This window comes from Lepus europaeus, chromosome 23 (genome assembly GCF_033115175.1).
Source record: "Lepus europaeus isolate LE1 chromosome 23, mLepTim1.pri, whole genome shotgun sequence".
NCBI lineage: Eukaryota > Metazoa > Chordata > Mammalia > Lagomorpha > Leporidae > Lepus > Lepus europaeus.
In genome coordinates, this window is record NC_084849.1 from 4,780,229 (window position 1) to 4,792,588 (window position 12,360).

Consider the following 12,360-nt stretch of genomic DNA (forward strand, 5'->3'; position numbering starts at 1 on the left):
GTGAACCAACGGCAAAAAGGAAGACCTTTCTGTCTCGCTATCCACTCTGCCTGTCAAAAAAAAAAAGGTAAAGATGAAAATACATTTTATGGTAGCAGGTAGTTGTTTTAATCAAGCTTATGCCAGAATTAATGGTTAGGAAATGAGAGCTACTGGCTGAAACATCTGATAGGAAGATGGACTCCAGATCATCATGCGGTAGGGACGGATGGCACTGTGGCTCAGTGTGTTAAAGCCCTGTCCTGCGTTGCCGGCTGCTCCACTTCTGATACTGCTCCCTGCTGGTGCGCCTGGGAAAGCAGCGGAGGATGGCTGACGTGCTTGGGCCAGTTCCCCAACGTGGGAGACCTGGAAGAAGTCACTGGTACCTGGCTTTGGCCTGGCCCAGCTGTGGTCATTGTAGCCAGCTGGGGAGTGGACCAACAGGGAAAACCTGTTTACACCTCTAATTCTGCCTTTCAAATACATCCTTAAAAGATTTCCTGTGGTGACTAGATAAGGGTTTGTATATAACCCAGCTGGGCAAAACATTGGGCCTCTGGTATGAATGTGTGCAGACATGTGGCTGCACAGTGCTGGTTATGGGTTGTATTTTACTGAACTAAAGGTGGACGTTGGGAACCCCAGAATAGTCCTGGGAGACGCTAAAAGACTTGGGAGGAGAGGTTTCCTCAAACATTGTTTCTCCAGCCCACCCGAGTTTTAGGCAAATATGCATGATCTGATGTACAAGAATTTTCTTAATTTTAGAGTGAACAGGTTTTAGGTCAGGATCAGTAGGAAACTGATGCCCTTTAAGAAATCATGTCACTAGTCTAGGTAACCTCGTCGGTTTGGAGTTTCCATTTGACTTATGTGCGTGTAATGTGTAGTTCACTGAGTTTCTGTGACTCCTGCAAACAAGCACAGAGGTCAAGAGTCCAGGAAACAACCAGAGCTCTTGTCACTTCAGTCAGACTGCAGTCAGTACGCTGGTTTTTCTTTACTTCCCTCGTTAGCATCTGGAGTGCCTATCGCATAGGAAAAATAGGGCCTTGAAAATGTATGCAAGGCTTCTAGATAATGAGTGCATTTTGAAAACACTGCAAAATTAGGTGGAGAAATCAAGCAGTTGAGTGACTATTACTGCTGTTCTTGAGAGCGCGGGGCTGAGGCATCAGCCTGATGGTCCTTTGGACAAGTGGAGACCCTGTGTATCTTGTGTAAGCCGGAAAGTTTGACACCAGAACATCGTTCTAACAAAGCTATGTGAGTGTTCTAGGGGTGCGGATGCTGAGTTGAAAGCTCAGAAACTCTGAACTAAAAAGTTTCCTGTCAGATTCAAAGGAGTTTCTAATGCAGGTGAAGGCACTGGAAAGATTTTGAAAACTGAAGCGCGTATAGGCACATTCATAAAAGCAGATGTAAAAAGTACTATCCATATAAACTGACTCCTAGGAAAACATATTTGCCTGTTTCTAAGTTAAAATGTATAGTTCCATATAAACCTACCTGTGTCTATGCAGAATTGTAAAAGGTGAGAGGAATCTAAGTTCCTAATCACCCAGTTTTACTTCCCAGAAATAACTACTTGTAACACTTGAGTATGACTTCCTATGTGTAACAAGTATGCCATGTTTATTACATAGATAACGTGTACACGCAAATTGGAGCATTTTTAGTTCAATGTCCACCTACTAGCCTTTTTTTTTTTTTTTGACTGGGTAATTACAGCATGTTCCCATGCTAACACCTTTCAATACTATGCTAGTATTCCATAGTATGGATATCCTACGATTTATTTAACCTGTCTGCCAACATGTATCAGGTTTTTTGTGATTTTACTGTTTTAGATTTATTTGAAAGTGAGAGGGGGAAACAGATCTTGCATCCACTGGTTTGCTCCCCAGGTGGTCCACATGGCCAGGACTGGGCCAGGCTAAAGCCAGGAACTTCACCCAGGTCTTCCATGTGGGTGGCAGGGCCCCAAACAGGTGGGCCATCTGGCTTTCCCTGGTGCCTTCTCAGGGAGTTGGATTGGAACCAGAGTGGCTGGGGCTCAACCAGCTGCTCGAATACCAACGCCTGCACTGCAAGTGGCTGCTTAGCCTGCTGTGCCCCAACTCCAGCCCCGGATCATTTGTTTTAATGTAAGTTTTTGAATAGGCAATACTTTCATGTGCTTCAATATTTAGAAAGGCGACTGAAGAGTATAATGAAAAATATTTTCAAAAGCTTGTATTTATCTGAAGGGCACAGTGACAGAGGAGCTCCTCCATGGCGAGTCACTGGGGCTGGACCAGGACCAGGTGGGTGCCAAGAACCGAGAACTCCATCCAGGTTTCCTATGTGGGAGGACTCGGGCTGTCACTCGCTGCGTCAGGCATGTTAATAGGAAGCTGGATTGGAAGCATGGAGTAGCTGGGATTCAACCTGGCACTCCAGTCTGGGAAGTGGGTGTGCGGCATAACACCTTTGCCACAACACGTGCCCCACACCTTCCATCCTTGCCATCCTAGTCCCAGCCCTCAACCGGAGCACAGTTCTTTCAGACTTCATGTGTTAGAACGATTGATAATATAGATTAATTTCCCCACCCACGCGAGGTAGCATCTTGTCCATACCTGATTTTTTTTTCTTTATGTCTTTTGTAGTTTTGACAGAGTTCTGAGATCATTATGTTAGAGGAAAAGACCTCTTGTGTGATTCTCTCAAGAAGAAAGCAAGCCACCGGGGCCACACCCATCCCCAGCGAACGCTTAGAAGCCTTTCGTGCAGGCCGGAGCAAGCATGCCAGGGGCCTCAGGGGTACGTGAGGAACGAGCAGCTCACTTAAAGCACAGAGATGGTAAACTCTTACAGTTTGGGTTGTTAAGTTTTAAAAAGTGCCTGCGTTTGGTTTCACACTTAAGTGGCTACTACTTCAGGATTCACTTGCATAGATTTCCTTATGTAAGTCTTGAATAAACCAGGAGAAAAATATGTGGATTGTATTTGTATATACAATTGTATATACAGTTTGTGTAAAGTAGTCTACCTTTTATGTTTTGCCTGAAAGTATAACAAAAGTCCTCACCAAGCTATAAAGTCCTCACACAAGTCGATTGCTGGAAATTTCCATTTTAGTGTGCAGTGCTTAAGTCTGCCTGAAGAGGGAGCTGCTGGAACAGACCGGTTCAGTGATGCAGCCTGCAGCGCCCCCCGGTGGCTGTGGCCGTGGCTGTGGTTGACCGAGCGATTTCAGTTTCTTCCTTTCTGTGCTGCCCGGCGGCTTTTTCGTCCACTTCTCTGTGAAAGCGACTTCACCGTCCTCTCCCACGCCTTTGACCTCTTTTTTCTGTCTGGATTCTGGCCCTGCGCCGTCTCTGGTTCCACCCCAGCTGAGGCGACTCTGTGGCAGGTCTGCTCCTGCCTTCCGTACCCCCCGGATCCTCCCTGTGGTGGACACCTCCCTTCAGGGGCTGTTCCGCTCTGAAGTGCCGCCACCTCGCCCACCTCGGCAGCTCAGATCCTACCCGATGGAGAGCGAGGTCGGGCTGGGCATCGTGGGGCAGCACGTCCAGCCTCCCCTGGGGCGCCCCCACCCGTGTGGGGCTGCTCGGTTTGCAGTGCGGCCCAGGCATCGGCAGTGTTAGAACCTTCTAGGGAATCTGGTGTAGCCAGGGTGGGAACCCCTGATTTAAAGTGTTGCCATCATTAAACAGGTGAAATACTTCTCTTAAAACATATTTCTGGGGGTTTGTGCACAGCGGGTTAAGCTACCATTTGAGATACCCACATCCTATATTCGAGTGCCTGGGATCGAGTCACACCTCTGCCTCACTCATGCACCCGGCAGGCGGCAGGTGATGGCTCAAGTTCATGGGTCCCTGCCTCCCACGTGGAAGAGCCGGCTTCTGGCTTCCGCCTGGCCCAGCTCTGGCTGTTGCGGGCATCTGGGGAGTGAGCCAGTGGGCGGAAGAGCTCTGTCTCTCACCGCCACTGCCCGCCAGGTCTGCGGCAGCAGGAGGCTGGAGGCCGGGACCTGCGGTGAGCACTGAACTCCAGTGCAGCACCTGGCGTCCTGCGGCGAAGTGCTCAGTGACAGACGCAGCACCGGGTGACTGCGTGGAGGAAGCTGGCTGCATGCGCTCAGAAATGCTAGCGCTGCTCCGCTCACTTGCTACTTGGAATCTCGCAGTTACGGATCCGAGCCTGCGGGTTAGGGCGCGTCCAGGGATAGGGCACAGAGCCCCACCGGCCGAACCGCAGGGAAATGCAGGACCTTGAGGGGCCATCATCAGGCCTGGGCGCTGGTGTCCTCGGTGTGTGACCTGTCCCCTCAGGGTGTCAGCGACGTGGCCGAGAGCTCCAGACCTCACACGTGCAGCTGACGACGCGCCGAGCCAGGACAGGCGGCTTCTTACTGTGCCCGCGTCAAGGACAGTAAGATCTTCCCGAGTTCATCCCAGCACACGTCCCCTCATCGGGCAGCACTGGCCAACCTCTGTCCACTGCTCCCCCAGGTGCCAGGCTGAGGCCTGCCTCTAGGAAGTGGGCTTCCCACCCCCACCCCTCAGGGTTTCTGGGGGCTCGGTGTTGGGTTTAAAGACGGAGAGGATGTGGCTGGTTAGGGCAGAGAAGACTTCATTTGGGGGGACCAGGTTGGGGGGCGGGGTGGGGTTGAGCCAGGCTTCGCTCCGGCTGAGCAGCACGCCGAGTCTGGGCAGGTGCAGAGTCCCACATGGCCCTGGGCGGGGCGGGCAGGGAGACTCTTACAGTGCATTGTCCAGGCCGTCTGGAACGCCTCCAGGTGCGGGGCTTTCCACAGTAGTGGACACCTGCCAGCCGTCCCAGGTTCACCAGGCCCAGCTTCTTCCCTCGGAGTTGCCTGTGCCTCGGCCCATTCCCCGGGGGACCGTGCCTGTGACCGGTGGCCGTCAGCCCGAGCTGGCCTCTCTGGGCTGCCACCCTGCTCTGTGCCGCCTCGGGGAGCTGGCTCCTGCCTTCGGACGGCGACACGCAGCCCACGGACACTCCGTGCTCCGACACTGCAGGGCCAGCCCTCCCCGGGGAGCTCCTTGGCCCAAGCCCGACATCCTTCCTCCACCCTCAAATCTGGAACAGATCCCAGCCCCTCCCCTGGGCCCTGGCAAGGTACAAAGACGGCAACTTCGCCCAGGCCCAGAGAAGCCCACCGTGACGCCCACCCACGGTGCTCATTCTGCACCCCACCTCGGGGCCGCCCTTGCCTTTTCAGGTCAGCGGCTCCTCCCTCAGAGCAAGACTCGTCTTTCCCCAGGCATGAAACCCAAAGACACCGGAGCTCGAAAGGAACACGAGATGGCTTCCAGCCATCATTGTGGTGGAACAGGAAGGCCTTGCCAAGATGGCCGCTGGCAAAGGAGCCTGCCTGGCAACAGGCTGTGATTGGTTAGGGCATAAACCGCTCCTTGACTGGATTGGCTGCCTTGGCTATATAAGCTGCTGTAACAACTGAAATAAAAGAGTCTGTAGGCTGCTTGCCTCTGGTTGCTTTCACCCGACTCCGGGGGTCTGTGTGGTGACTGCGCCTCTTGCCCCCACTGTGCTCCCCCTTTCGGAATGAATCTACAGCAACACATCATGGCTCCAAAGCCTTCTGCAGCCCAAGGCATGGAAGGCTGCTTCCTGGCCCTGTGGCCGAGGTGCCACCCTGAACCGGGCGGGCATGAGAGAGGTCTTTAAAAAAATCATTTTTACTTAGAGAGACAGAGAAAGACACACACACACACAGAGAGAGAGAGAGAGAGAGAGAGAGAGAGAGAGAGAGAGATCTTCCATCTGCTAGTTCACTCTCCAAATGCTTGCAACAGCCAGAACTGGGCCAGATGAAGCCGGGAGCCAGGAGCTCCATGTGAACATCCCCTGTGGGTGGCAGGGCCCCGAGCACTTGAGCCGTCACCTGCTTCCTGCCTCCACATTAGCAGGAAGCTGCAACAGGGCCAAGAGCTGGGACTGGAACCCAGGCACTCGGGTGTGAGCTGTGGTTGTGCCGAGCAGCATCTCAACAGCTGCACCAAGTGCCTGCCCGGCTGCTGCGGGCGTGCCACCTCGCCTCCAGCATGCCCTGGTCACTGCCGCCGACCCTGCCCACCTGCCTGCCTGCCCACTGCCTTCGTGACCCGACACTGCGGGACCAGCTCAGTCACACGGGTTCTGGGGCTCAGGAACCTGCGGCTTCAGGCTAGGGTTTCTGATAAGCTACAACATCAACACAGCACAGAAATTCTGGGGAAAACCTGCTAACGTGCTGTCATGTATCTGCCGTACATCAGTTTTTTTCAACTTTCCCTCCAAACCTTTTCTTACGGAATTTCTTTGTTTGAAAGGCCCAGCAACAGGCAGGCAGGGAGGGAGGGATCTGCTCTCCCATCGCTGGTTTACCCTCCAGATGTCCACGACAGCCTGGGCTGAGCCAGGCCAGAGCCAGAACTCCATCCGGGTCTCCCACGTGGGTGACGGGGGCCCAGGCACTTGCGCCGTCTCCTGCTGCTGCTCTTGCAGGCACGTTAGCAGGGAGCTGGATTGGAAGCGGAGCAGCCTGGACTCGAAGATGGCATGTGGGTATCCCCAATACCAGCTTAACCCGCTGTACCTCAATGCCGCCCCTCCTCGGGTCCCTGTGGCAGCCCCCACAATGGCCGCCTTGTCCTCACCGCACAGCTGATTTCCGCCGCCCGTAGGTGATCCTCACACCCGACGCAGGCAGGCCTCTGAGCAGCACTGCAGGTTGCTCTGCTGCTGCTTGTCCTTTGCCAGCTGGAGAGGGTCGGGGCTGAGACCCCTCGTGTCCGGAGACAGGTAAGGAGAAGTGGCGCTGGCCTGGGCCGGCGTCGGCAGCAGGTGCAGGACGTCCATGAAGTGTGTGTTCCTCCCCAAGCCTGCCCCTCCGCAGCTGCACTCACTTGGAGGAGCCCTTCCTGCTGGGATTCGAACAATGATTTTTAGAAAGTTCTAGAGGTTGGCGCTGGAGCAGGTGGAGCATTAGTTAGCAATCCCTTCCTGCCGGGTAGTCAGGTTGCGTCTCATCGTTTACTTCTAGAATCAGCGCCACAAAGAGCCTCTCGAACATAGATCTTTGTCCATGTGGGCACCTGTAGCCGAAAGATAAACCCCACGTGAGCTGGCTGGGTCAAGGGTCAAAGGTCACATGCATTGGCCATTCGGACTTCATCAAACTCCTGACCAAAGAGGGCGCACAAGTGCCTGCTTCTGCCTAGTCGCCGGTTCCTGCTGGCCCAGGCTGCCGCCCACACAGCAGCGGCTCAGACCGGGCTCTGCTCACCTAGAGGTGCAGAACGGTGGCTCCTGTCAGTTGTGCTGTGAAGGCCACGTTTAAGTCCCCTGACACAGGTGGGGCCTCGCAAGGACCCCACGAGCCGCGGGCGCTCTCAGCTCGAAGAACGCAGCTCTTGGAACCCAGTGCGCCTCTGCGGGTGGGTTTGCCCGCACGCTCCAGGGCGGGCGGCCCCTGTTTGTGGTGACTGCCTCACGCCGGCTGTGCGTTGTGGATTAGCCACGGTGGGCGCCGAGAGAAAGGCAGGCTTGAAAGTGGGACGGGGAAGCCGTGACAAAGCGTGTATTCCTGGCTCTCACTGTCCACACGAGTGATGGTTTTCCCTAGGCGGTCACTGGGCAGGACCTGTTCAGCAGCTGACCACAGGGGGCCGCCCCTCGCCCTGGCTCCTGTAGCCTGCACTGCCACACTGGTTCGCTCCTGGGGACCCAAGACGTAGGCAGCGGGACCCAGCTCTTCACATAGCGGACCCTGGGGCACATCCGTGTCCACAGCAGCAATAATGCGGTAGCCACCTGGGGGACAGCCCTAATGGCCCTCACTACGTGAATGGATACACCACGTGTGGTCCATCCATGCAAGGTAATAGCATTCAGCTTTTGAAAACCCAGTTTATGGGGCCAGCGCTGTGACGTAGCGGGTTAAGCCTCTGCCTGCAGTGCCAGCATCCCATATGGGCGCCGGTTCGAGACCTGGCTGCTCCACTTCCGATCCAGCTCTCTGCTACGGCCTGGGAGAGCAGTAGAAGATGGCCCAAGTCCTTGCACCCCTGCACCCGTGTGGGAGACCCGGAAGAAGTTCCTGGCTTTGGTCTGGCCCAGCCCCGGCAGTTGTGGTCATTTGGGGAGTGAACCAGCAGATGGAAGGCTTCTTTCTCTCTCTCTCTCTCTCTCTCTCTCCTCTCTCTGTTATCTCTGCCCTTCAAACAAACAAACAAATAAATCATTTAAAAAATAAAATAAAAACCGATTTATTTATTTATCGGTGTCAGGCACCCAGCAGACGCGAGTTTCCAGCTGAAGTCTGATGGGCGACAGAGAGAAAAAAGTCCTCCATCTGCTGGTTCACTCCCCAGATGACCACAACTGCTGGGGCTGCGCCAGGCAAAGCCAGAGCTCAGAAGTCCGACCTCGTCTCCCACGTGGGTGGCAGGGACCCAGCTCAGAAGTCCGACCTCGTCTCCCACGTGGGTGGCAGGGACCCAGGACTTGAGCCGTCATGTGCTGTCTCCCAGCACATTTGCAGGAAGCCATCCGAGGCAGAGGTAGCCTCCGTCCAGCCCCGATCAGGAGCAGAGGTAGCCCCCGTCCAGCCCCGATCAGGAGCAGAGGTAGCCCCCGTCCAGCCCCGATCAGGAGCAGAGGTAGACCCCGTCCAGCCCTGATCAGAAGCAGAGGTGGCCCCCGTCCAGGCCCGATCAGAAGCAGAGGTAGACCCCGTCCAGCCCCGATCAGAAGCAGAGGTAGCTTCCGTCCAGCCCCGATCAGGAGCAGAGGTGGCCTCCGTCCAGCCCCGATCAGGAGCAGAGGTAGCCCCCGTCCAGCCCCGATCAGGAGCAGAGGTAGCCCCCGTCCAGCCCCGATCAGAAGCAGAGGTGGCCCCCGTCCAGCCCCGATCAGAAGCAGAGGTAGCCCCCGTCCAGCCCCGATCAGAAGCAGAGGTAGCCCCCGTCCAGCCCCGATCAGAAGCAGAGGTAGCCCCCGTCCAGCCCCGATCAGGAGCAGAGGTAGCCTCCGTCCAGCCCCGATCAGAAGCAGAGGTGGCCCCCGTCCAGCCCCGATCAGAAGCAGAGGTGGCCTCCGTCCAGGCCCCGATCAGAAGCAGAGGTAGCCTCCGTCCAGGCCCGATCAGAAGCAGAGGTAGCCTCCGTCCAGGCCTGATCAGAAGCAGAGGTAGACCCCGTCCAGCCCCGATCAGAAGCAGAGGTGGCCTCCGTCCAGCCCCGATCAGAAGCAGAGGTAGACCCCGTCCAGCCCCGATCAGAAGCAGAGGTAGCCCCCGTCCAGCCCCGATCAGAAGCAGAGGTAGCCCCCGTCCAGCCCCGATCAGGAGCAGAGGTAGACCCCGTCCAGCCCCGATCAGAAGCAGAGGTAGACCCCGTCCAGCCCCGATCAGAAGCAGAGGTGGCCTCCGTCCAGCCCCGATCAGGAGCAGAGGTAGCCTCCGTCCAGCCCCGATCAGAAGCAGAGGTAGCCTCCGTCCAGCCCCGATCAGGAGCAGAGGTAGCCCCCGTCCAGCCCCGATCAGGAGCAGAGGTGGCCTCCGTCCAGCCCCGATCAGAAGCAGAGGTAGCCCCCGTCCAGCCCCGATCAGAAGCAGAGGTGGCCTCCGTCCAGCCCCAATCAGAAGCAGAGGTAGCCTCCGTCCAGCCCCGATCAGAAGCAGAGGTAGCCCCCGTCCAGCCCCGATCAGGAGCAGAGGTAGCCCCCGTCCAGGCCCTGCGTAATGGGGCGCACATGTCCAGGTAGCCCCTTAGCCCCCTGCACCACAACACCCACCACTATCGCTCAGCTTGGAAAAGAAGTCCTGAGACATGGGTGGAGCGGTGAGGGGAACTCCACAGAAGGAAAGCCATTACCTGGTTCCCTGCGTGGGAGACCTGTACGACAGTCAGAGTCAGAGACACAAACTAGAACGGGGGAGTGGCCTGGGGAAGCAGCGGGGGATGGACCAAGCACGTGGGCCCCTGCACCCGTGCGGGACACCCGGCTGGAGCGCCAGGCTTCTGGCTTCGGCCTGGCCTTGACCCAGCTGCTGTGGCCATTTGGGGAGTGAACCAGCAGGTGAGAGATCTCTCTTCTCTCTGTCTCTCCCTCTCCCTCTGTGACTCTGCCTTTCAAATAAACTCATAAATCTAAAAAAAAAACACACAGAACAAGGATGCTGGGGCAGGGATGGGAGTGAGTGTCCAGTGGGCGTGGCATTTCAGTCTGGGAGAGGAAAATGTTGCAGGTGATGGCAACAGCTACACAAAGACGTGAGTGCCATCATTGTCACTGACCATGCACCCCAAAGCCAGGAAAAGGTGAGGGGCCAGGACTGGACAGGGCCCTGGGGAGAAGTTAGAACCCTCGGTTGGCAGTCCATGGCCATGTCACATGTTAGCTGCACACGGGGTGCTGGCAGCCCTCTCCAAGGCCACCACCACTTCAGTCACCTCCTGGGCTGTGCCGAGACCATGTGGTGTGGCATTCGTCCGCCGAGAGCTGTTGGGGGTATTTAGAAGGGGCTGTTTAGACGGGGGTGTTTAGAAGGGGACCCTTGTGCGCATGCGGCTTTGCTTCTGTCCCTCGCTCAGCGCAAACGCCCATGTCCGAGCCCCCGGGGCCACACTCAGCATGGGGACTGCTGCGGGCTCGCAGCGCCGGGCCGTCCTCCATCTTCCTCTGGAGGGTGACGGAAGCCTTCACGGCTGAAACCCTCGCGTCGAGCAAAGCGGGCAGAGATTCCTGTCAAAGGATCGCCCGGCCGCTGCCCTGGGCGGCATGCTAAGAGCACGTTGGGGCCTGGCTGCTCTGCTTCTGATCCGGCTCCCTGCTGACTGACGCTCCTGGACTCAAGTGCTTGGGTCCCTGCCTTGGGAGACCCGGATGGAGCTCCTGGCTCCTGGCTCCAGCCTGGCCCAGCCCTGGCTGTAGTGGCCATTTAGGGAGTTCTGGGCCCCTGCCAGAGGAAGACCTCTCTGTCTCTGTGTCTTTTCCTTTCTGTAACTCTGCCTTTCAAATAAATGAATAAATGAATCTTTAAGAGAAAAAAACACAAAACCCCAGCCACCTGGTTCTTGCCCCTTTCCGGCTCCAACCCCCCAGAGCACACAAATGCAACACAGGCAGCCCCGTGAGACTGAGCCCTGCAGAATCCCACCCCGGCTACAGAGCCGCTTCCTGGGAGGGCACCCAGAGCCCCTCCTCCCACACTGTCACCCCCTCCGTGTCACCCTGACTTCCTCGTCACTTGACGGCAGACTGAGCACACAGAACGCTGCTCCCCCACACCTGCAAGGCTTAGCTGTCCAGGGCCGGCTTCCCTGCCCGGCTCTCACGGCCCAGGCTCCAACCAGGAGCTGGCCACAGTCCCTCTGCACTGACCGTCTCCCTACCCAGCTCATGGGCATTTGTGGAGTGAACAGTAGGTGGGCGATTTCTGTCTGTCTGTCTCTCTGTGTGTGTTTCTCTGTGCTTTCTGATAAATAAAAAAATGAATAAGTAGAAATATTTAAAAGGTAGAAACAGGGATAAGATAAGAGTTGTAGCGCAGTGGGCTAAGACGCTGCCGGTGCCGCCAGCTCCCGTACTGCGGAGCCGGATGGAGTTCCAGATGCTCAGCTTCCGATCCAGCTCCCTGCTCCGGGGCCTGGGAAAGCAGCGGAAGATGGCTGGGGCACTTGGGCCCCTGCCACACACCCATCGGCTCACCCCCCAAATGCCTGCAGAGACTGGGATCGGGCTAAGCTGAAGCCCCGGGCCCATAAGTCAGTCTGGGTCTCCCATGTGGGTGGCGGGGACCCAGGCACCCAGGCCATCTCCAGGCCTCCCAGGGTGTGACACAACCTCCAGGTCTCGCCTTATGTTAGCGGGGGCCCCTCTGTAACCTCAGGGCTCCAAGCTGCAAGGAGAGAGGGACGTGGAGTTGGGGAGCTATTCAACCCCGCCACCCCGCCGCCCCACCGCCCCTCCACCCCGCCGCCCCGCCGCCCCGCCGCCCCGCCACCCCGCCACCCCGCCACCCCGCCACCCCGCCACCCCGCCATAGGCCCCGTCTCCGTGTCGGGCGCCGGCAGACGTGAGTTTCCAGCTGAAGTCTGATGGGCGGCAGCTGTTGAAACCCTGCCGGCAACCCATTCCCGGGAATCTGAGGAACAAAGAACGGAAACCCAGAGCTGTCCCTCGAGTGGGTGGCACCAGAGCCGTGGGGCCCTGCCCAGCAGCCCCTGGACGCTGCCACAGAGGGGCAGTGGGGCCCGGGCCCAGGAGGGCGGGGCAGGCAGGAGGACTTCCTGTGGCCACCACGCCAAGAGCAGAGAGAAAGCGAGCTGGCCTCTCCCCGCTCTCATATCTCTGGGT